This window comes from Euprymna scolopes, chromosome 3 (genome assembly GCF_053919585.1).
Source record: "Euprymna scolopes isolate OS-2025 chromosome 3, ASM5391958v1, whole genome shotgun sequence".
NCBI classification, from domain to species: Eukaryota; Metazoa; Mollusca; class Cephalopoda; order Sepiida; family Sepiolidae; genus Euprymna; species Euprymna scolopes.
Genome location: NC_136484.1, coordinates 117,957,624 through 117,982,070, shown reverse-complemented (window position 1 = coordinate 117,982,070; position 24,447 = coordinate 117,957,624).

Here is a 24,447-nt window from a genome sequence, read left to right as displayed (position 1 = left end):
TCAACATTTACCGGCACCTGTTAAACGTTTACGAAACCGATGCAGTTGATGTCATCACAGTTAGAAGATAGGTTCGTCGATTTCAGAATGGCGACAGAGATGTGAGTGGCAAAACGCGCTCCGAACGCCCATACACAGCCATCACCCCTTTAGTCGTGTCCACACATCATTATAACAAACGTATCACATTTAAATTTGGGATATAATTTTCATCACTAAACGCGCAGATTGGGTGGACGTATTTTAATAATGCTGTTATTTATATATCTTCTTTTTTTTAGCTTTGGCTTCGGCAACATGAATTGTATTGAAGATTATGAATCAGAAATTTCAGTTATAGAATAATTATATAACTATTATATCACACGAGCTCATCACATATGCAAAACATGGCCGCTATGTTCTGGCGTTTTATTATGCCAATCTATGTAAATCCTAAGGCCCAAGGCCTAAAGCGACTAGAGAATAAGAAGTAATGTGGTGAATTTATCGTCAGTTGAGAGAAGGAAAACCTTCTGTGAAAATTGAGAGTAGTTGATGAAATGGACTTGTGTAGAGAGTCCATGGCAGGAATCTGTTGATAATTGTATATAAAAACGACCACGTTGTAATCTGCAGGGAAACAGTCCCGGGCTAGCGTGTGCTATAGGCGGAAACCTCTTCTGAAGTAGTTCTATTTGTTGAAATTCCGTCTGGCGTTAGACACACGGAAGATAAAAGCATCCAGCTCCTTAAAAAGGACACACATGATAGAAGTAAAAATACTTGTATCGTCTTGCTGACACTCTGTTACGAATGAAGGCACCCCAAGTGTCAAACAATAACCTTTCCTTCGAAAGGAGGAGGTAATTACTGGGAATGTAGCAGCTGCGATCGAATGTATTTGTAATGATTAACCGCTCTTTTTTTTATTAGTGAAATTAAAACTAATGCTTTTTTAGACGCAATGCGTACTGTAACAAAATATGACGATATCCAATTAATGTAAATTGGCGTTTATTATGATGGCGTGAAAACTGTCTATATTGTATTTTTAATATATTATCAAATGAATTAATTTCACCAATAAAAACTGGTAAAATTTGAAACTCACTTTCGTCTCATCGAAAGAGACGCTATAAAAATATATTGGTCCTCGCGCGAAAGAGCAGGACACAAAATGTTTTAAATAATAATAGAATAACAATAACAAAGACTTTCGCTGGTGAGGACTGCTATTGAGCGTAACCAGTTATACAGTCCTTTTGAAATTTTCATCTCTATTTTTCTCGTTATCTACTGAATATTTTTAATGAAACCTATATGAACTATGTTCCTTATTAAATTGTAAAGATTTTCTATTCTGAAAGAAGTTTAAAAAATTTAATCTAGAAAAGTTATTTTAAAGTTTTTGTTTAAAAAAATCAGATTTTTTCACTATTCAGACATGTATGACAAAGAGGGAGTTGCAAAAAGAGTTGTGGTGTGAGGAGAAATACAAACTGAAACAGAGAGAATATTCAGACTTGTAATAATACAAAGAGGGCGTTGCAAAAATGAGGTGTAGTGTGAGGAGAAATACAAAGTAAAATAGAGAGTAGGAGAGTTTTTTTAAATACATGCAAAACCACATTCATTTTTTTTTTATCCAAATTAATTAAATTAAATAAAATGTAATCTTAAAAAGATACGATACAAGTTAGAAAAGCATTTCATCCAAGGCATGAAAATTGTTAAACAAAATGTTTTTACTATAGGCTTTAAAAATAAAGGTACACGATTCAGTTTGAAATTTATTTATCTTCAAAGTGCACTTTTATACATTTTACAAAGTAAGGTATTAAATTTTTATACCTTACTTTGTAAAATTTATAAAAGTGCACTTTGAAGATAAATAAATTAAGTAAAAACATTTTGTTTAACAATTTTCATGCCTTGGATTGAATGCTTTCCTAACTTGTATCGAAACTTATATATATACCATATTGTTTTTTTTTTTTAGAAAAGAAAAGTTGAATCAAATATTAAATCAAAAGTAATTGCAAAAAAGAAATATCAACAAATGTCATAATGTTTGTTTTTTAAAGAAAAGTTGAATAAAAAAAATGAAATCGAAAGTAATTGGAAAATAATAAAAGTGTCATTAATTTATGGTCCTACTTTTATAAATGAAATGGTAGGATCTTACTATCACTCATAATGCAATCCTCTACCCGTATAAGTGTCAGGTACGTATTAATATGGAGTAGTGGTCACATCTGGGGAGGTACTGCACATAACTCTCCTCCCTGGTAGAGTACAAAATCGACTACGGGTAACAAATTCTCTTCCCTGCAGCCCGTTTCTTCGAGAAGAAGTGTTGCTAATCTTTCTCTCCTTATTTCATGGTAGATGCTCCACTGAGCTCCGATTTTTAGCTGTATTTGTAAAACGAACACTGTCTTGCTACAACAACTGGGATTAATTTTCCTTTCTCGCTTTGCATACCGAAAACTAAACGTAGTTTCTGGGGAATACAATAAAATGGGGTTGCTTTCAAGCTGGCTACAACATGTTCGTTTTCAATTCCAACGCAACCAAATTCTTGTCGAGTCGTCTATTTAAATAATCAACTTCGCCCATCGTTTTAATTCTCTAATGGTGCTGTTCATCGTCAGCTAAAAATCTCATTAACACTTATCCTGAGTGGTCCTTGAGCCTTGATACGCGTTGACACACTAGTAAAAAAAAAACAACATAAATACATGTTTATTTCGTCCCAGAAAACAATCCATTTATAAACACACGCGCTTTCGCGCGCGCACATACACATACACAACTCGACTTTTTTACTCTGATTACTAACGGCTTTTCCTTGCTTCTTAAATTTTGTTATGATCACTGGCAGGGTAACTCTCGATAAAAAAAGTACTTGAAATATTTTAATGATCGAAGGTCTTGCTAGGAAATCTACAGCAAAATCCCTTTTTCGCATTCAGACCATGGATTTATAACCTAATTTTATTAAAATTCGAAAAGGAATTGCAAACATAAAAAGTAGACACAAAACAAATCTACAATGAAATAGAAACCAATAATATTGCTCTAATGAGTCATTGAAGTTGTAAGTAGGTAATTCGACCGTAGTTGAGGGCGACTCGGAAGCTCCCATTTGATTGGATATTTCACCGAGACGCAGAAGAGAGTGCCATTTCTTTCCTTGAATTACTACGCTTATATTTTATTCCCACTTTACAGTGTTACATGTTTAGCAAATAAAACATTTTATTTTAGTTTTATATGTCGACCGACAATTGAATCCTGGTCACTTTACAATGTTAACTTTTAAGCCAGGAGATATAACGAACCCTTTTTCTTTTAGTTATTTAGTATAAATCGAACAAAAATTGAACTCTGGCCTTCCGTTCGTTTGAGAACACTAACCATTGTGCGACATTGAAATATCGGAGTAAAAATTTCTACTGTTCCAATCGAAACGTTGTGCTATCGATAGGTCGATGTTGATAAGTGTTTAGATTTGAAATCGTAGCTCATTTAAACTTATGTTAAGGCTTATAATTAGGGCTAGGACAACAGCATATTCTTTTCATTGCTTTGACTCTCGAGTGTGTATCTGTGGATATCTTATATGCTTTTATATTGAGTGGTGTGGTTCTCAGTTGATTAACTGTGTCTATATGTGTCGGATATATACTCGAGAGTCAAAACAATGAAAAGAATATGCTGTTGTCATAGCCCTACTTATAATGTGGTCAGGAGTTGATGAATAGATCAAATTCCATTTTCTCAGGTTTCCCTGGTATTATTTATCGGTCTGAAGATTGTAAGTCAAGATACCTCATTTTCAAAAACATTATGCAACAAATATGGTGACATTACGTCTTTACATATAAAAAAAAAACATGGCTGCTATGTTCAGTTGGTTTATGTGTGCAATTCTACTTGGGAGCTAAAATAAAATAAGATTATTTTTTGCGTCTACAAAATATTTTTTCTCAAACAAAAAAAAAGGTTCCCAGATGTTTTTTTGTAAAAATATTTTTTCATTTATTTCTTCATATTGGTTTGCTTAATATTATCCCTTTAAAACAAAGGTCAAGGTCTTTTATGGTATACAGCGAGGAATTAACAGATATATTTACATTCCCCCGTCATCTGTGTTACCCTGGGGAGTTATATATCATTTTAATGTTTAATTAATGGCGAAATTATGCGACTATAAATTCACAAAGGGTAGACATTATTCAGGTATTTTATTTATATATGCTTAATAGGGTATCTATTCTGCCAAAAATGACCAGGAGAAAAATTGCATATTTCGTACGAATAAATCAAACCTTGAAAAAATGGGCAACCTTTTATACAAAACTTCAAAGTACCTTTTTAAAACAATGAACACTTTACATTATGTTCATGAAAACTACCTTTTATCCAAATGATCGCCACTTATTCCCGCTGTTGTCATTTTATAGCAAATGAATATAAAGAATTCCAGCCTTTTTATATTATACATCGGATTAAGGTCACCATTCGGCTATGCATGGAGTATTGTTGCCACATCAAAGTTAGTGCATCTACCACTAGTCTCTCCCTTTTCGATAAGGTACTAAAAAGGATCTCCAATTTAATAGAATTTACTTTGTAAACTAGGTTCCCACCCCTGTTCCATCGCCTCAATGTTAGATTCCTGTGCTCCCTCGATGTACATATTCCGACAATCCCGCTTAGCAACAAAATCACACCCCTTCATTGTTGTCCCAAAATGTCAGAGAGTTACCTACTTAAATATTTTCCCCTAGAAAAGCTGCAGTTTGGAATTCTCTTCTTGCTACCTGCTTCCCAAACTGTACTGATGTGCAGAAGTTAAAATGCAAGGTAACCCAGCATCTTCATCTTTCTTAAGCATCTTCATCTTTCTTAAACATGCTCCCAATTAGTAGTCCCTTTACATCAAAGTGGCAATATGTCTTGTTTGTGGTGAAGGTGAGTAAAAATATTTTCCCTTAACTTTACGCAAAGTATATATATATATATATATATATATATATATATATATATATATATATATATCTTACCGTTTTATCTGCTTAGTTACACATTTTCGGTTACCGAATAATATCAATAGTATCAACGTCAGTGACCGAAACATGCGTAACTAAGCACATAAAACGGTAATAAAAATATATATTTACTCTGCAATAGTATTGAGCAGTTTCTTCAAGTTTTGTACTAATTACCATTTTTGCTTTATACACACACACACACACACAACATATATATATATATTTGTTTGTGCGCGCGTGTGTGTGTGTGTGTGTGTGTGTGTGTGTGTGTGTGTGTGCTTGTGTGTGTATTGATATCCATATTAAAACCTTTTTTCTGTTTATTTAAAACGAAAATACAACTTTGTTATATATGGGTCGTCGTGAAATTGCATTCATCTGCAAAAAATCTTAAATTAATTAATTCCCTATTATATTTTTTTTCTCAGGCATAAACGCCAAAGGAAGAAGTAAATCGTGAGCTAAACGTTTTGGTTTCGATTCTCGGTGGTGGAGTACGAGTCATTTTTTTTTCAACGTCTTAAGTCGTTACTATATATTAAGTCCAATATAATATAATAATAGATACAAAATCTGCATTTATCAAAATATTATATTTAAGCATATTTTACGACCGGCCGATGCCGGGCGGCTTGGTAGTATATATATTTATATATATATATATATATATATATATATATATATATATATATATATATATATATATATATATATATATATATATATATATATATATATATATATGGGGGGGATTAAAATTGCTCATGCCATTGTTTAATAACCTTTAGAAACACCATGGAAAAAGGAAATAATTCACTCTATCTTGTATTCTTTTTTGGTGAAAATTTCCAAACAACTCATCACGGGTAGATTTATGTTCATTGAAAAAGACGCGGATGGAGAATTTTTTTTTTTTCTTGCATTAAAAAGGATTTAAAAAATGTATCCTTTTTTTATCCAAGTTAGAAAAAAATCTCTAATTATGTTTTTTTCTCATCTGTCGCTGATGAGTTGTTTGATAATTTCCATCATTCAACGAAACACGTGTAAGGCGCACTATACTAATAATAAATGAGTACAATATGAATACATCTTTAATTTGTAATTAAAACAAAAATTTTAAATAATTATTTTTTTTATTGATTTAAAAAATAATTATATATATATGTGTGTGTGTGTGTGTGTGTGTGTGTGTGTGTGTGTGTGTGTGTGTGTGTGTGTGTTTATGTGTGTGTGTGTGTGCGCGCGTTCGTGCGTATGTGTCAGTGGTAACTTCCTTAAGCCTTAACAGACTATGAATACTGAATGTAAGGGTGCCTGCGCGTAAAATTTCTTGTGGTAATATATATATATATATATATATATATATATATATATATATATATATATATATATCAAGAGCAAAAAATTAAGTTTACAAGAGAAAGCTTCTGTACACTTTAAGCGTATATAAATATTAATATATTAATGTTAATATATAAATATTAATATTTATATATTATTCCCAACTAAATGAAAAAGAAATCTCAAAACAAAGTAATTCTCATTTCTTTTCCCATTTCATGAACTCTTTGCACTAAAAATTTTTTGTGCATTTTTTACTAGTTTTCATATAATACAGTTTCAATTTATGCCAGTACCAGAAAATTCATAGTTTCGCTAAAATATTCGTTTATTAATATGCTTCCTTCGAAATATTGATGGTCAACATAAAAAATTAATAAATTATATTTATCAATCCACTAAAAAATTCAAACAAAAAAATTATTATACTTTCTCGTCTGCATTTTTGATGGGTTAATTAATTCAATTATTGCGTTTTCATTTTCATCCATTTTTTTTATAATTTCATTTTCATTTTCATCCATTTTTTTTATAATTTCATTTTCATCCATTCTTTTTATAATTTCATTTTCATTTTCATCCATTTTTTTTTATAATTTCATTTTCATTTTCATCCATTTTTTTTTTTATAATTTCATTTTCATTTTCATCCATTTTTTTATAATTTAATTTTCATTTTCATCCATTCTTTTTATAATTTCATTTTCATTTTCATCCATTTTTTTTTATAATTTCATTTTCATTTTCATCCATTTTTTTTATAATTTCATTTTCATCCATTTTTTTTATAATTTCATTTTCATCCATTTTTTTTATAATTTCATTTTCATCCATTTTTTTTATAATTTCATTTTCATCCATTTTTTTTATAATTTCATTTTCATCCATTTTTTTTATAATTTCATTTTCATCCATTTTTTTTATAATTTCATTTTCATCCATTTTTTTTATAATTTCATTTTCATCCATTTTTTTTATAATTTCATTTTCATCCATTTTTTTTATAATTTCATTTTCATTTTCATCCATTCTTTTTATAATTTCATTTTCATTTTCATCCATTTTTTTATAATTTAATTTTCATTTTCATCCATTCTTTTTATAATTTCATTTTCATTTTCATCCATTTTTTTTTATAATTTCATTTTCATTTTCATCCATTTTTTTTATAATTTCATTTTCATCCATTTTTTTTATAATTTCATTTTCATCCATTTTTTTTATAATTTCATTTTCATCCATTTTTTTTATAATTTCATTTTCATCCATTTTTTTTATAATTTCATTTTCATCCATTTTTTTTATAATTTCATTTTCATCCATTTTTTTTATAATTTCATTTTCATCCATTTTTTTTATAATTTCATTTTCATTTTCATCCATTCTTTTTATAATTTAATTTTCATTTTCATCCATTCTTTTTATAATTTCATTTTAATTTTCATCCATTCTTTTTATAATTTAATTTTAATTTTCATCCATTTTTTTTATAATTTCATTTTAATTTTCATCCATTCTTTTTATAATTTCATTTTCATTTGCATCCATTTTTTTTATAATTTCATTTTCATCCATTCTTTTTATAATTTCATTTTCATTTTCATCCATTTTTTTTTATAATTTCATTTTCATTTTCATCCATTTTTTTTATAATTTCATTTTCATTTTCATCCATTCTTTTTATAATTTAATTTTAATTTTCATCCATTTTTTTTATAATTTCATTTTAATTTTCATCCATTCTTTTTATAATTTCATTTTCATTTTCATCCATTTTTTTTATAATTTCATTTTAATTTTCATCCATTCTTTTCATAATTTAATTTTCATTTTCATCCATTCTTTTTATAATTTCATTTTCATTTTCATCCATTTTATTTATAATTTCATTTTCATTTTCATCCATTTCTTTTATAATTTCATTTTCATCCATTTTTTTTATAATTTCATTTTCATCCATTTTTTTTATAATTTCATTTTCATCCATTTTTTTTATAATTTCATTTTCATCCATTTTTTTTATAATTTCATTTTCATTTTCATCCATTCTTTTTATAATTTAATTTTAATTTTCATCCATTCTTTTTATAATTTCATTTTAATTTTCATCCATTCTTTTTATAATTTAATTTTAATTTTCATCCATTTTTTTTATAATTTAATTTTAATTTTCATCCATTCTTTTTATAATTTCATTTTCATTTTCATCCATTTTTTTTATAATTTCATTTTCATTTTCATCCATTCTTTTTATAATTTCATTTGCATCCATTCTTTTTATAATTTCTCTTTTGACGATGTCGTTTATCACTTGGAAAACGAACGGCAGTACGCCGAGATGAAAGTTATTTTTCTTGTAGAAACTGGGTGTTGTTCCTATTTACTTTCCTCCCCACGAGGGCAGAGTTAGACACAAGGTCAGTTTTTAATGTGGGGAAAATCCAGCTCCCCAAAGAGGGAAAGGGGCACTCTTGATAGGAACAAAAATAAAAATTGTCTCAGTCATGAAAGATTTCTTCTCCACAGATCGAGGACATAAAAGGTGAAGGGCAGCGCCAGGTTATAGTGCGGGAACAGGTTCTAATATGTTTGGTAAACCAAGAAAACTAAAAATAGATTACTGGCATGTTAAGCCACTGCCGTTCTTTTGCTCTTCGTTTTGTTTTATTCTGTGTTTTTCTTGGCTTTTCATTTAGTTTCCAACTTTTTAAAAGCCACGCTTGCATAGCAGTGAAAAGGTTAACTATCTATAACTATTATACCAAACATTGGCTGGTTTATGGGTAAAGAGTCACATTTATGAGTTCCTGGTACGTTGCAGAAACGCATCTATAGTTTAAATAGCCTCACTATCTGTTCTCTGCAACATCCCTCACAGAGGTGATGTTGCTAGTCTTAGTCTTTTGTATTAATACTATTATGGCATGTATTCTTCAGAATTGTTTGATCTATTCCATGTTTCTTCTGTTCCAACTCGTTTGATTTGTTGGTCTAGTAGTCTCCACTAATTCGCTGTTTTGATACCTCATATTAATACAGCTTCTTATTACAGTCGCTTCTTTCCAAGAACTGCGGATTTGTGACAGTCTTTTCCTGTTCATTATTTTCGTCCTTCCTATAACCTTGGTTATTTTAAGACTATGGTCAATAGGCATCTTCTGTCTTTTCGATAATCGCCTTTCGTTCTTGTTAACTCCGTACATCAAATGGCTTCATGCTATGTCTGGAGAAATTGTCACCTAAAAAAATAACAAATTGTTCCCTAGTGTTTATTGACCAATCAGAACGCTGATTTATCAAAGCCTCTAAGCTAACAGAAACAGTTCTTTTGCCAAACGTTCAATTCCAGGGTGTTACATGGCAACAACACAACGAACAAAGCTGTGAGATAACCAACGTCATCTCAGACAAATACGGTCTACTTGCAATCGTTAGACACGTATTCACACCTACAAGAACTTTACGCACCCCCCCACACACACACACACGTTTGCACTCACACGGTAATGGGCGTTAAAAAGGAAAATTATATAAATCTGCACAACTATTAAAAAGGAAAGTACATGAATCTAAATTCTGTTATTTGAAACGAAAAAATAAAAATGAAAAAAAAGCTACTTCGAAATCTAGTGGATTTCCCTCTTCTCTTACAAGCAGTTACTTTCTCACAGGGAAGATGTTAATTGCCTTTCTCTTAATGATGACACGATTCCAGTATTATTCTCGATTCCGATACAATTACCGATTCTGTTCTAAATTCATGATTCCGATACAATTACCGATTCAGATTGTTTTAAAACATCTAAATGTTTAGTTAAGGTGGTATTTATTTTTTTAAATTTAATTTTCGGATTATCGTAAAAAAAAACCTTATGTGCATATATTTTCGTAAATGCAAATGATACATTTACTGTTGGATGCTTTTAGTTAAAAATCAATAAATATTAATCTTTGGATCGTTAGTGCCAGCAATAGACAATTAATTTAAAAAAAAAAACACTTATAAAAGAATCGTTTTGGGCATCGGAAAATAAGCCAAAAAAATTGGTACTAGTGCGCTTATTGATCCGCGCTAAAATAATAACGTTATTATTTAGAAGGCCATTCTTAACATGGGAAAGGGAGGATGTCTTATACCTATTCTGTACTTTAACCTTACAATTTAATAAAAACAGATATCATAAAACTTTAATTAAACTTGAAAATACTATTTAAAAAATAGCGCGGATCAATAAGTGCACTAGCACCAAAAAGTTTTCCGATACCCGACAAAGGTTCCGAATTTTCAGATTCCCAATTCCGATTCCGATTAATCGTTTTAACCCTACTTTCTCTGTTCTTGAACTCCAATCTGTGCAAACCCTGGGTAAGTGGCGACTCTATGGCAATAATATTTTTGGAACTTGTGGCCAGCTACAACTTTTTTATTTTCAGTTAGGACATTTGGCAAGTACATAGCAGGGGCAAACAAATGCAATTCAAGACCAACTACAAAACTCTTACAATAAATGCATGTATTTTTTTGTTATTTAAAATTGATTTGAAAAAATTATAATGACACAAAATAGAGTTTTTTAACATAAATTAGAGATTTCATTATTTTTTGTAACAAACCAAAATTCTGAAACTTTCGAATACGTTTGTGTTTGTGTGTGTGTGTGTGTGTGTGTGTGTGTGTGTGTGTGTGTGTGTGTGTGTGTGTGTGTGTGTGTGTTGAGAAAGATTTTGTTACACATTTATTGAATTATAAAAAGCTTATAACATCATATAGAGTTTTCTGTCCCTGCTATGCACTCTCCAAATGTCCTAATTGAAGAGCAAAAAGTTGTACCTTTGTACTTTGGCATGAGTACCATATTTTTCTTAACGCAAGCGAAAACGAGAATACTGAAAAGTGAAATAGATGAGAAATTATGAACACTTCAAAGCAAGAACACATCAAGATGAGAAATGATGAACACTTCAAAGCGAGAACACTTCAAGATGAGAAATTATGAACACTTCAAAGCGAGAACACTTGAAGATGAGAAATTATGAACACTTTAAAACGAGAACACTTCAAGATTAGGAATTATGAACACTTCAAAGCGAGAATACTTCAAGATGGGAAACAATGAACACTTCAAAGCGAGAACACTTCAAGATGAGAAATTATGAACACTTCAAAGCAAGAACACTTGAAGATGAGAAATTATGAACACTTTAAAACGAGAACACTTCGAGATTAGAAATTATGAACACTTCAAAGGCATTGCACTTTTGCTACAGCACATTAAAACTTTAACTTAAGTAAAAATGCAAAATATATTTTTTTTAAATGAACAGGGAAAAGTACATTTAAAATAGTAAGAAATACAAGTAAAAATATATATATATGTATAAAAGGTATAGGAATAACTATTTTCTTCTTCTTCAAAGGCAACCTCGGACTTTCATCTCTCAAGAAGCACAACGGATACCCTCGGAACAAAAGCTTGTGCGATAACAGTTACAGCAATTACCAACCATGCTAACCTCGATATGTTATTGCTTAAATTCAGTTGAATGGAGAACTCTAAAGCGACGTTCAACAACGCTGTTAGAAACTACGAGAGAACTGTGTAATTTGAGAATGATCTGTTTTCTAGACTAGTCGCTCTACCAATTATTCGCAGTCTAGTTTATCCTAATATTTCGTTAATTCGAGAGTAATAGAGAAAATCACTTTGTTCGTAGCCACGGTAAATTTTACTGCAATTTGTAATCCGAAATAGTCACTCACTCATCTTAGTACTCGCATGGATTAATGTTGCTTAACTTATTTGAACCAACCAGAATATGTTTATAAGCGTGGGATAGTATCGTAACTTTTATTCACCAGAACTCAATGTAGAGGGGGGGTGATAGAATTCTGTGTGGCGGTCGTTCAAGCAAGAAATCTGTAACTGTTTGATCGATTGATTTATAGTGTAGATTGGATGTGAGAACATTTGCATCGGGTGGACTAAGAGATTATACAAACACCCCTATAGTCGATCCGTTTTTGGTTAGTTAGTTTACTTCGTTTTTTCCTTCGTACTTTCACTGGCGGTTCTTTCTATACTGTGACTTTTTACTGTCAGTTTATGCTTAGACAGTTTGTTATTGATTGTGTATAGTGAAGAGATCACCCGCGTTACCGAAGATAAAAGAAAAATACCATTTTTTTTACGATTACAAGAACGAGTTGTTGCTTTTATAAGCGACGAGGCTATTCGTTGCAACTCACAGATTATTTTACCCAGAAAGTCGTGAAGGAATCATCAGACAAAGTAAGGATTTCATTGTTTTGTGCTTGCTTGTTTGTTTGTTTTTTTTGTTTTCGCGTCGAGTTTTTGTTTTCATACTTCGAGTTGCCTAAACCGTTCAATCCGCTCCCCTATTTTCGTTGCCTAAAACTTCGATAGTAGACGCAGCAACAAAGAATTGGATTTGTCGACACGTTAACTTCCGCTTTTTTCTTTTTTTTTTTTTTTTTTCGTTTTGAGAAAGTAACGATGATACTTCGGGAAAAAAACAGAGGAGAAAATAACGCTCTAATTGTAAATTAAGTATCCTTTACAAAAATGAGTGCCCGTTTATCTGTTTTCTTGTGTTTGTTTATTCAATGTTCTTCATAGTCTTTTTTTTTTGTCGAGTTTTCCTTCATTTCTGTAAACTTTTATAGTTCACTCTTTTTAATGTCTGTTGAGCGTATTCATTAAGGTGAAGTGACGTCAACTTTTTTTTCAATTTAAAATTGTTATTTTCCATATTGCTATATATAAATTTGCACTTCCTGTCTGTTTGTGTGAATGCTTTCTAATCCAATATGTGATCTACTGAGATGTTTGCCATTTAATAACTACACCAAAATTACAAAAAAAAATTTAATTTGCTTAAAAATAAAAGAATAAATGCAAATTTAAAAATATCGGTACTTATTCAGTGTACGATCTAATCTCCTGCAACTTCGCGTCGGTATCGGCAAGCTGGAAGATGCCGAAGTGAAAACTGCCAGACAATTTATTCAAAACACGGCGTTTCCTCCATCCCCATATAAAGAATGGCTTCCTATATAGAAAGCAATATCATGCTCTCATCGATACTTGTCATCTAGTAGCTGATTGATTAATCGCTGCAAAAACTTTCAGTTGCGTACATGGTGTTAGGGTTAGGATTTTTTTTAAATCTTCATATAAAATCATGGGGAGCTCCTATTTAACTCATCTGAATTCCTTACAGTAAAATGGGTTCTGCTTTACTCCTGAAGAATTTAAACTCTAATTTTGTAGTTTATAGCTAGATCACCTATTGGCTTAAAAAACATTCGTAGAGCACATATTGGAAGGACAGTGTTGATTCACGAATTCATCTAAGGTTTTTATAGATATACGCTCCATATGTGTGTGTGATAATTTATAAATATATATATATATATATATATATATATATATATATATATATATATATACAATTAAGCTATAAAAAAATTTACGTGTTCCATTCTCATAAGAACTCGTCAGCTTACGAGTCCTCATGAGGATGAAACGCGGAAAATTCTGTGTAGTTTGTCATATATGTTCATAACACGACCTAGCTCTACTCACGTACTTAGCATTGTTTAAGTAAATACTAAAAATCGATACATAAAATATATCTCCTTATAAAATTTTATATGGATGTATAAAATTATCTATACTCCTATAAATTTGTTTTGTGTGTTTATTGATATTCATATTAAAAACCGTTTTTTTTTTCATTTATTTAAAAAGTAAGTACGACTTTCTTATATATGGGTTGTGGAATTGCATTCATCTGCAAAAGATCTAGCTAATTTGCATATTCTTTTAAACATTCATTTTAATTAATTTCCTATTAGTCTTTTCGGTTTTCTTATGGGATGATCATCTAGAGTTAACTATTACGTGTAATTATATTAATGCAGATATTCTACATGATTTATATATTTGAGTAAAAAGGTTATGCACAAACCTTTTTCTATATATACATATATATATATATAGAGAGAGAGAGAGAAAGAGAGAAAGTCACGAGTCACATTTTTTTTCTTTTTTTTTTCTTTACTTTTTAAATCATTACTATATATTGAGTCCAATATAATATAATAATAAATCGAAATCTGTATTAATCAAAATATCATATTTACGATTGGGCAATGCCGGGCAGCCTGCGAGTGTATATATATATATATTTATATATATATATATATATATATATATATATATATATATATATATATATATATATATATATATATATATATATATATATATATATATATAGGGAATTTTGTCAGTATGAGTTCGTCTCTATGGGCTCGAAAACGGCTGGGTCGATTCTTGTGAAATTTCACACGAAGGCATTTAATAATCGATAATCGAAATCATCTAATGAAAGAACGAACGGGCGATTTTGATCAAAATTAACATTTTAAACAGCTTAACATCACAAGTGCTTGTGAACAGTTATATTACCACACAAGCTGTAAGTCCCGACATATAAAATCAGCACTAGTTTTTTTTTAGATATGACAAGAGCGTGTTCAAAATGGATGTTTCTGATTAAAGCAAATTACACCATGATGCTTGACTTTTTCATGTTTTTCATTAAACTTTAATTCAAACCATTATCACCGCATAGACAGTGAGGTCGAGCATATAACATCAACAGTATGTTCTTTGATATCACAAGGGCGCGTTCGGTCCTGGATATGACCTTAAACTATATCCGATGGTGAGGCCCCAGCTTGCAGGCCTTAGGGAGTGTGGAGCCACCCTTTAATTGCCATTGCTCCCAGGTCGACTCTGATCCGGAGTGGTAGCACCTGTTAGGGTCCCAACTATGGGTTAAATAGAATACGACTTAAAAAACAAATATACTATATTAAAAAATCGTTCTTCAAAATCACCAGATTCGGAATTAAATAACCTGAAAAGGGTTGATATGCCGTAAAACAAAACAACCAACCAACTAACAAGGGCGCGTTCGAAATGACGATACTTGACTTTTGCATTTTAAATTTTAATTCAAGTCATTATATATAAAAATAAGTTTATAAAATCAGCAGAAGGTTCTCTGCAGTGCAATGTAGACTACAATTTATTGTTCATTAATCACTGCGGAGAGGCGTGTCAAGCTTCCATCGTGATGGTTCTCTAACTAGAGTAGGCAATCAATCGATTTGATTTAAAAATGGTCGACTTGACCGATTTAATGACAATAAAAACATTGGAGTGCAAAACATTCTTTAATCCTCGTTCAATCGTGGATAACGTCGGGTATCTCTGCTAATATATATATTTTTCTGAAACTTGATTTTTCAGGGTGCTTGGATTAATATATTTCATGCTGATCCAAAAAGGGAAGAATAACTTTGTGAAGGTTTTCGTTCATGCCGGACATCCATAAAAACTTGAAATTAAAGAAAAAGAGTAAAAAATACTGATAAACGGGTTCAGAGCTTGCGGCAAGAATGCACAAATGTTTTCATTCATTCTCATGTCTAAAAACTTCTAGTGATTACAACAATAGCAACAATTAAGCATAATAATTTGGAAAAGTGCGCACAACTACGTATGAAAAGGGGGAAAACTAGAGCCATCAGAAAGTATGGAACCGTCCAACCAAGAGAAGCTGAGGGAGTTCGGTTAACATGACACTTTTAAATATCTAGGAATGCTGGAAGCAGACATTATCAAATCTACAGAGATGAAAGAGAAAATTGGAAAAAGATCACTTGGGAAGAACAAAGAAACTCTTAGAAACAAAAGTATACAGTAGAGATCTGATTTAAAAAAAAATAAAGATCTGGGTACTATCGCTAATAAGGTAATCTGGATCATTCATAGGCTGGGCTAAAAAAGAAGTTAGGTTCCTTGATCAAAAGACAAGGAAACTAATGGAAATACACAATGCATTACACCCGAATGACGATACTGATCGACTCTATGTAAAAAGGAACGAAGGAGGAAAGGGACTGATAAATGTAAAAGACTGTGTATATGACACAAAACAGACTTTAAAAGTACATAAGTCAGAACGCAAAAAGATTGATCATTGCGATGGTAAACGCCGTCAAGAAGAACAATACAACAAACAATGAAATCAGATTTTTTAAAAAATACAAAATAAAAGTGTGAATAGAAAAGGGCTGCATGAACGATTCACCAGAATAAGAAAAGAAAAGTAAATCACATAATATGTGATTGCAGCAAACTACCCCAAAGGGAATATAAGGACAGGCACAACCGCATTGGGAACTCTACAGATTATTATACTTCAAACATGCGGACAAATAGTTCGAACACAAACCGGAGACACTACATGAAAATGAAAACCATAAAATCCTTTCGGACATAGAAGTACTGATAGATAAAATCATTTAAGTAATGACACCAGACGTCATAATAATTAATGAGAAGGAAATAAATTGCAAAATTGTATATTTTGCAGTCCCAACAGCCCACAGGGTGAGGATCAAAGAGACATAAAAACGAAACAAATATGTGAAACTTGCCGGAGAATTGAAAGGAATCTGAAATGTTAAAAAAAATTAATATCATACCTGTAATTGTGAGAGCACAAGACACAATCCCAAGGAATTCAAAAAAAAAAAAAAATGGAGAAATCTGAATCTTGGGGAATACTGAGACTATGCAATATACGGTAATGCTGAAATCTTAAGGAAAACTCTTAAATACATAAACTAATGCCCATAAACAACGAACGCTAAGCAACCATATAGAAACTACAACAGAAGTGAAACAAAAAGATGCAAGCAAGTAAACTGAAACCGCAAAATTATAAATTGAATACTCCCCCTCCCTACAAAAAGCTGTACAGTCAGTATTGACTGGCACCACATCAAATAGTTAAAGGGTCAAGCAGGATGGAAAGACCAGGGAGGGAAAGAACTAACCAGACCTCAACTGGATAGGTGGGAAGAGGACTGGGACATTGGGGAGATTTACTGACACCCAGATTCCAGTGATTACTAGGACTGTGACAACAGCATATTCTTTTCATTGTTTTCACTCTTGAGTATATATCCGTTAATATCTTATATGTTTTGATATAGACGGGTGTGGCTCTCGGCTGATTAAGCGTGCCTAACTGTATCGGATATATACCCGAGAGTCAAAAGAATGAAAAGAATATGCTGTTGTCAGAGCCCTAGTGATGACCAACGATCATTGCCAGCGAGAAGTCAATGGCAAGCGACTGTTGCGATGGTGTAAATTTATTTGGCAAAGGTTATCGAAAGAGGTGCAGAGTACTAGATATCTGTGGAAACTTGTTTTCACCCAGATTCCAGGGACAATCACTGATTGTTGTGAGTTGGTAATCTCTGATGATGACCTATATGACAACTCCTAGTGAGCAGTAGTAGTAGTAGTAGTAGTAGTATAGTTTGAGTAAAGGTAAGACGCGGAAAAATGTAGTGAATCAGAATTATTTTGAAAATACTTATATCTGCTATTTTATGTTAAAGAATGCGCCCGAAAATGAAAGACAGGTGAATAATATGTCGCGGTGTTTATAACATGGATTTCCACTTCAACAAAAAAAAAAAAAAAAAAAAAACATACGCAATGGCGGCGCTTTGGCAGAGTCCGCCACGTGACCAGCACGTTCGACTCACGTGCATTAATGTGCGTGGATCGTCGGAGTTTATGTCGATTTCCCTTCGTTTTAACCGCAAACGAAAAACAAACAAAACTTGATTCTTCCCAAATAAGCAATAACAGCAGATTTTCGAATTCAAGCCGAGTTGAAAATGAACGATCAATATACATCTGAGACTCTTTTGATTGTGACAACTTCAATTGGAAATTAATTGTAATCATTTTACTAAGAGCGACGTAGGTTGTATCAACCCTTTTCCATAAAGACAGCACTTCTGCGCCAAAAAAAAAAATATTTGCAGGAGGCTTTCAGAATGCGACTTTGACGCTCCCAGTCAAGTCGATGAGCCCAATAGCCGAAGAGTCTTAGCAGCAGTAACAGTAGTTTAAACAGCCCTTTTCAGGGTTGCATTTTCAACAAACTATTTATATGAAAGTACTACTGCCTTCTGACACTATCCTTCTACAACCAGCAAATACCGACTCACTCCTGCAGCTTCCAGCGCCTCGTGCGACTCTCAGTCCTCCTGCAGCCTCTAGTGCCGCCTCCAGCCTATCCTGCAACTCTCAGCGCCTCCTGCAACTATCCAGGTTCCAGAGTGCACTGACATCCAGCTACCCGTTCCTTTTTCTACTGACGTCCCATAACCCGTTTTCAGTGCCCATTATCATCCAGTAGCCTGGTTCCAGTGACCGCCGACATCCAGCTGCCTTGTTCCAGTGACCACCGACGTCCAGCTGCCATGTTCCAACATCCACTGATGTTCAGTTATACGTACCAGTGTCCACTGACGTCCAGCTGCTCCATTCCAGCGCCCACAGACGTCCATCTGCCACGAATCAGTATACACTGTAGTTTTTTTGTGTGTGTTGTTTGTTTTTTATTTTCTTCCTTTGAAGATTGTAACATTGGGCATGGGGCAGCTAAACCACCTGCCAACATTGCTCTGCTTTTTATTGAACCAACCGAGAGCTCTTTTTAGTATCCTCTTTGTTGGATTGGTAGAGAGCATGGGTTGTACAGCGGCGCATCTCTAATCTCGCTCGTTGAACATTGTGTCACTTTCAGACATGATAAAAGGGTCCTAACGCTCTTGGGATTTGTACACAACTAGCCTCCTAGTAGAAGGTCTCCAACAAATAAAGAACAACGGTTCTCATCAAGCGGAAATGGAATCCTGTCGTCCTTTTAGGACGACAATTTTATCGTTCCACACTATACTATCATATTTTATCGTTCCACCCTATACGACCATATTTTATGGATTCGTTGTTTTTAGAATTTTCCTTATGTTCCGTATTTCTTCCATCGTATCAACATGCAAAAATTTTAATGTAATGTGAACAGATATCTTGTTGCTCAAATCCCGACTCAGGCTACCCCTTATAAACCTGGTCCCTATCATAATAGCTATTACACTTCAGTGACAGTAAGCCTTGTTTGCGCTGAATAAAATTAATTTTTAAGGGGTAAATACAACTTCTGCTTTAATTTTTAATTTTATTCAAACTTATATTTTGAAAATTATAGAAATTAAAAAGTTAGAATAAAAATGGTCATATTGGATTCATGGCCGGAAGTGATCATCGTCCTTCGTCGAATAACAAAATTAATAAAGCAATAATGAAATGGTGATCTGAAGGGGAAGCGTGAGTACGGGCTCAATGGTATAAAAGAAATGAAACACGTAGGACAAACAAAATAAACAACAAACTCTGGCACATTCTGTATATATCAGTTGTACTTTCTGTGTGTGTATGTGTGTGCGCACGCACGCGCGTGTGTGACACCATCGACCTACTAAAATCTAACGTCCACATTAATCATCCGTCGAGACCTCTGTGTTATCGACTGACGTCAGTTCATCTCTATCTGCCCAGGGCCACTACCTGCCATCCACTGTCCCCATATGAAACTATCTTTAACTGTTGCAAACCCAAGACTGCCCGTAAATTGTCGCAAAACTAACTGGACATAATGACCTCTATGTCCGGTTTCATACATAAGCGTTACAGGTTGAAGGACTAATGACGGATGTACAGTGCCTCTTATAAAGATACATGGATGAATTTAAAAATATTATTTAAGACCTAAGCGTGACAGATCAACATACGAGGCCTTTATATATATAAAATAATCTTAAACAGCAACGACAGAATATTTTATAATATTTTTTCTTGAATTTAATTACAAAAGAAGATATCAGTGAAAAACAACTTTTTTCTTCAAGATGGCGCTTAGGTTGAATGTGTGAGGTCACATAGCTATTAGAGTTGCATAATTTTGTAATAAATCACACGCCCAACTTATGGTCTTTAAAAAGATGTAAATATCCCGATAGTTTCTTTTAAGACCAGGAACCTAGACTCATTTATTACGTCTAAGACGTGTTTCTAATAAGCAAAAATCTAGGTATGAAATTATTTTCTTTTTAATATACCAATTAATTAATGAAGTTGTCTCCTCCTGTGATCAATACCGTTTGAATAATAGAAATAAACATTAGGAACAATGTTCGCTGGATTTTCATACAGTGAATCGATCAGTTGACATTTTATACGGCAAAAAAAGATTGCATTTTTTTTTTCTTTAAAATTTGGTGACATTTTTTAGCAATTATTTTCCACAAACGATTTGATGAAGCTCTTTTTTTTTTTTTTATTACGCTCTCTATAAATAAGGCATATTGCCACTTGTACGTAATACTATCTGGAACCATGTTTACACATGACTATGCAAAGAGATAAGCGAGATGCCGGTTTACATTACATTTAAAATTCTGCATTTTAGTACAGTCACGTAAGTAGGTAACAGGAAGGGAATTCCAAAGTCTAGAAGTCCGAGGGAAGAAGCTATTAGAGTAGAAGAGAAAGCTTTCTAACATCTAGAGACTTCTACAGTGGGGGGGAGTGGGGTTTTGTAAACGGATTTGTCGGGGGTATGTAGGTCGAAAGAGTGAAAGTACGATGAGTTTATCAGCGCAAATTCCATTAAAATACTTGTAAAAACAGACACAGGGGTAGAACATTGCGGCGATAAAACAAAGGTTGGAGCTTAGTTAACAAAACGGGAACGAGTAGATTGGAGATTATTTTGGGGCTCTGTCAAAGAGGAAGAGACTAGTGGTGGATACGCCAGCTCTAATGTGGCAACAATACTCCATGCATGGACAAATGATGGATTTGTAGAGACACGTGACACTCTCAAGATTGAGTAATTTTCTATTACGGTAGAAGAGGGGCATTTTCTTTTCAGCAACCTTTGCAACGTCTTCGATGTATTTGTTCATGTTACATGTGAAAGTTAAGCCGAAAAGTTTGAAGGAAGAACTCTCATGTAAGGTCCTATATATAATAGCATTCGCTGATTGAGCAAGTTTCTTGTACAGAGTTTTGCAAAGAATTATCAGTTCGGATAATTCTAGTGGAATTTAGTCCCCGTGGTTATCTACATATTAATACGATAGTGTGTGTGTTTTTCTGTGTCACGCTTACACCTTTTTTACAAGTTACTGTCGTTTAATTGTTATTACCTTCCATTCTTTGTAATAAATTATTTTGCCAAGAATTCTTCATAAGTTTCGCTCTCGGTTTCGATTATAGCTGATGGCAGTCAAGTCGTCCATATTTTTTATGAATAATTTTACCAAGAATTCTTCATAAGTTTTGGTTTCGGTTTCGATTATAACTAAAGGAACTCACATTTTATATATATATATATATATATATATATATATATATATATATATTTATTTATATACGTTTTATTTTTTTATTACCGTATCTTTCTGTTAAGTTACATTATTGTTTCAGCTACCCGGCCGTTTTTTTGGCCGTCTGTAGCTTCCTCAGACTTTTACAGTAAAAACTGACGAAGCTACAGACGGCCAAAAAACGGGCGGGTAGTTGAAACAATAATGTAACTTAACAGAAAGATACGGTAATAAAAAAGAAAACGCATATTTGCTCTACAACAGTATTGAGCACTTTCTTCAGTTTTTATTAAATACCATTTCTACTAAATATATATATATATATATATATATATATATATATATATATATATATATATATATTCTTCATAACATATTGTTTCGGTTTTGATTTAAACTAATGCACCCAGGTCATATGGATATATTTTTTTAAATCACCACTTTATAATATATGAGAATCGATACAGAATTGACTCAATAATATATACGAAATCTGCATAAACTAAAATATCATATTTAAGCGTATTTTACAACTAGGATACGCTGGGCGTCCCTGTTAAATACTTTTTGCAGTTTAAACAAAAGAACTACAATAATATCAGGACGCCTCCGTTTATGCTGAACATCTATAGAATGCCAACGTCAATATATTACATATAAATGAGTACCCTGTGGAATTTCCATGGGTCCCGCTAGTATGTCAGAATGGTTTTAAAAAATCTCTCTTTGTTTGTTTTTAGTGTCATACAAAATTTTCCCCAAAGAACACATGAACAAGTTTGAGAAGATCCGAAGACATACGGAACGAGAACACAAGTCGTGACGCTGTACATCTCCACCTGACAACGTAAGAATGAGCCAAAGCCGTATCTAGTCTTTAATTCTTCATGTTGCATGAAGTAATCACGAATTTATACATGGAAACATTAATAAGTAAAAAACTATTTATCTCATCGGGTTGAAATTTGGCATCGTCGTTACTGTTGCCAAAGAGTATCAGACACATGCATCAAATTTAGAAAATTCTAGACATAAGGTTCAATAGCATAATATCTTGTTTTAACCATTGTAAGAAGGACTTAGTCGGAGAAATCTAAGAGAATTAATTTTACTTTTCTTCGAACGAGTATTCTTTCAGTATATATATACATAGATACTGTTACGTATAATTACGTTAAACAATGAATTGTATATATTAGGTATTGTTTGCAGTTTTTCTTTTTTTCTTCTTTTTTTTTGAAAAAGCTGAAAGATTTGTGATGTAAAACCAAAATGCCACACAATCGTTTTTTATTTTTTATTTTTTTAGATTGTGAACCAAGACATTTGAAAGCTTTGAATTGCACGTCACTTAAACATTCGGAATATGTTTTTATAGACTTTGACACAATTTTTGTGGGCCAGTGAAATTTGCTTCTCTCCGAACAACGCATTTAGCCCATGTCATCTCTAACATCTGTTATGTATTCAAAGATAAATATTTTCTTATTTGCTATTACAAGTGAAAATAAAGCTAGGAAGTGGATAACTGTATTTTTTTTTACTTATAATACCACTATATATATATATATATATATATATATATATATATATATAGAGAGAGAGAGAGAGAGAGAGAGAGAGAGAGAGAGAGAGAGGGAGAAATAAAAAAGAAACAAACCTATTTCCTACTTGTGAGACATCAGCTTGAGTTATAGCTGGTCATGATGATCACATCCCCTGTTCGAGACGAAGTAGGTTCTATTTCACTGTCGAATTTCGCCGCGGTTCGCTTGATCTGTGTTAATAGACTTTCTTGCGTGAGGCGCGTTTGCTCAGTTGACAGAGTATTCGCCATGCAAGGGACTCAGGTTTCGAATCCCGAGTTCGGATGTCTCGAACAGATGAACCCAAATGAGAGCCAAACTCAAGTCTTCCGGTTTGTTGGCTGTCATGGCTCTTGTGAGCTGCGACGTTGTCTGGCTGTGGAAATAATTATATATTGATTTATTAATTTCTCTTTAACCGTGTTGAGCGTTGAGGAATGAAGGTACATATAGCTTAATTGTATCATCAGGAAGGAAGATGATAAAAGAAACCTTTTCAGGTCATGGCATTTCAAAGCTAATTTTTTTCTCATCAAAAGAGTGTATATATATATATAGTGTGTGTGTGTGTGTGTGTGTGTGTGTGTGTGTGTGTGTGTGTGTGTGTGTGTGTATTCAGGGTGGGGAAGCAACATTTACAATGAACGTTAACATTTTTTCCTAAGTCAATTGTTTTGAAACCTAGCATATAGGTCACAATCATACCTAACTGTATTATTTTCAGAAACTTTTGCTCATATAAGTAATAAGAAAAATAAACATCAAAGATTGTGTAGGTTGCCGAATACACTTGCTACACCCAATGATATTTCAAAAATAGTTGGAGTGTCCATAAAAATCGTTTATTACATAAAAAACCCGAATCACTATAAGCTATGAGCAAAAACAGAAAGTAAGTGGAGGAATCAAGAAATCATGAAAAAAAAGTATCAAAGTTTTGAAGGATGTTATAGCTATCTTGAAGCATTATGCGTAGTGTAAAAGGATTTGTGTTTGAAGGCTATGTGAATGCAGTTCGTGGGGAACACCGTGGATACACGTTAGTATATAAAATAAAAATGGCAATATTAGGAGGAATTTTCAATGATTTTCATTAATATTACGTTTATCGTACGAG